This window comes from Acyrthosiphon pisum, chromosome A2 (genome assembly GCF_005508785.2).
Source record: "Acyrthosiphon pisum isolate AL4f chromosome A2, pea_aphid_22Mar2018_4r6ur, whole genome shotgun sequence".
Lineage (NCBI taxonomy): Eukaryota > Metazoa > Arthropoda > Insecta > Hemiptera > Aphididae > Acyrthosiphon > Acyrthosiphon pisum.
Window position 1 is genome coordinate 83,749,507 of NC_042495.1, and position 2,933 is coordinate 83,752,439.

The following is a 2,933-nucleotide window of genomic DNA, read 5'->3' on the forward strand; positions in this document are numbered from 1 at the left end:
TTTTTTTAATACCATAGATAAGTATATATATGTCTAAGACATAGACTGATATACCGTCTCCGCTCAGAATCGTTTTTCTTATACAGTGATATTATATCATTGAATTCAAATTTAATACTGTCCATTATACAGTGACCCACTTCTAACTACTGTACAGCAGAGCGACATCCACTTACCCACCTTTTTTTTATTTGTCTTGAAATTTTAATAACTTCTGCTTTGACTATACGAAGGCCAATAGCATTACATTTGTATATACATTGCTTTATACAATTTCAAAATCAGTTTAATTTCTCTTTAACATGTCATGTTATGCTCAATTAGAGTAAATACGTTTATTCTAACGTTAAAAACTGCAATACATTCCGATTTAACTATGTTCAAGTAGGTAGGTAACGCTTTAATAAAATATATCTTGTAATTTGTCCAGAAGTGAACGACACTTCAAATGCGTTCTTCTATCTTTATTTTTTATTTCTCTCTATGATATTTAGCTCATCAGCACTAAAAATTCGTTAGACGTCGACGACGATCACCCTGTATGCGATGCCCTTTATTATAGGTATTTCAGTATTTTATTTCACATACAACTTATCTAGTTATTTAAAATTGTTAAGTGGGTACCTATAGGTGTATATTATAAATTATAATACACATATAATCATTGAGTTTAATACTTTAACACCTTATTGACTAATTTTTGTCTACAGTGTATAATATAAACTAAATTTAATTGCGTGAATCATGTGAATTTGTAAATATACAACTATAATAATATAATGCATAGGTAATATTGTATTGTATTGTTATGATTATTCACTTATTGTTATATAATTATTATATATAAAACTAGCGTGCGATTGAAATAAAACTATTTGCATTCGGCACAGCCAGAAGTGTTTTGGAAGATATACGTGGGTACGACGTATACAAACTTACTGTTTGGTGGTGGGTATATACGTATGTTTAATACTATCAAAATTAATTGAAAATTATAGAATTGATATGTGAAAAAAATTGCCCACACCCATAAAATAGATAATTACCAGGTATATGTACCTATATTAGAATTTTGAAGATAGCTGGTTTATTTCGGTTATTTTATTGTTCAACTTGTTAATTATTTAAATTGTTGTTAAATTTGTAATTTGTTTTGTTATTTAATATTTTGTTATGGAAAATAATAATGAAAAAATATAAAGAAAAAAATACAAACATTTATATTGCTGTAATTTGATACAATATTGAAAGCGTGATATAAAAATGCATAGGTATGGGAAGCGATAACATTTGTATTTGTTCTTTTATATAGTGTTTAATCATACTAAGTTTGTTTATAATGGAGTATGCTGAGTATATAGTTTTGCAATGCATATATCTTGAAAAAAACTACGAAATCTTTTCCACACAACTGCTCACTTGGCAAAAAACCATCACAATTAAATATTTAAATAATATATAATATTAATATATAGAATATATAATAATATTGAAATGGATTCTCGATAAAAAAAAATGGATGATGTACACTGTAACACATTGTACGTGCATGTACTAATAAATATGATTTCTGAGCGAGACAGCGCAAGCGTATTGTTTTCTCTAAGTTAAATTTAAAATTTCTTATCAATGATTTATTCATTGCGTTCAAAATGTGGTTCTGAGAGTGATTATATGATTATATAATACATTCATTTGTGAAGTTTATAAACCTGTCCATGGCTACAGGATTTTTGCTAATTTTAGCTGAATTGTATACTCGTATAAAGGGCTAGTCACAGAAAAACACAACTACCTGGTCACGTCATGTAATTTTAATAATATGATTAGGGTTTTTCTAAACTTGTAAAAGAACGAAAAATAAAAAAGTCTGCAGCAAAACATTTTAGAATCAACATCATTATCAATACCTCCATGCATTTTTAATCCGACAAAGTTCAATGATCTTAGTTGAAATTATAATGTAATTATAATATTATTAATTTTTAAACAAATAATTATAATATTGTGTCTGTTGAAACTACCTACTTTGTATAATGTGTCTCGTAATCTCTGTGAGTCTGCCTATCAAACAAATCACAGAAAATGTTGAAAGCTCAGATATTGGTACACAAATAACCCTTTTTCCAAAAAAGGATACCTACACTAATTGCGAAATTAAAATTTTACATTTATAAAATATCGACCCGGTTATTGGAAAACTATATTTAATGATTTTTTATTTTTAAATCCACTAATTGGCCTCTGATAAATACCAAAATTGCCGATTACAATTTTGAAACTTATATTTGTGACGATGCAATTTTACCTTTACATATACATGGGTTTAGCATTCTGAAACTAAAATCGAAACAGAAACTTACAATAAAATCAGAAGCGTATACTAAAGGCAAGGACATGGACTTTAGTTCTGAAGAATTAAATTCGGAAATATAAAAAGGTGGGCAAGTGGATGTCGCTCTGCTGTACAGTAGGTTAGAAGTGGGTCACTGTATAATGGACAGTATTAAATTTGAATTCAATGATATAATATCACTGTATAAGAAAAACGATTCTGAGCGGAGACGGTATATCAGTCTATGTCTTAGACATATATATACTTATCTATGGTATTAAAAAAAAATTGATACGATTAATATGATACGATTGATATGATCCAAATTAATCATATCATAATATCTATTAGGTACTTATAAGTTATAACGCGTTATACATCAACAAAAAACCGTGGTAAAATCATAGATATATAATAGTATACTTTAGAAGTTTCAAGTACCCACGAATAATATTATACAATCACAACAAAATAACTAAAAGAGTTATCCTAGGTTTTTAATATGTAATTTCGTCCAAATTTGTACTTAAAATGACTATAAAAATAAACTGTTTAAATGTATATTTTAGATTTTTTGGTAACAGAATTAATTACTTAC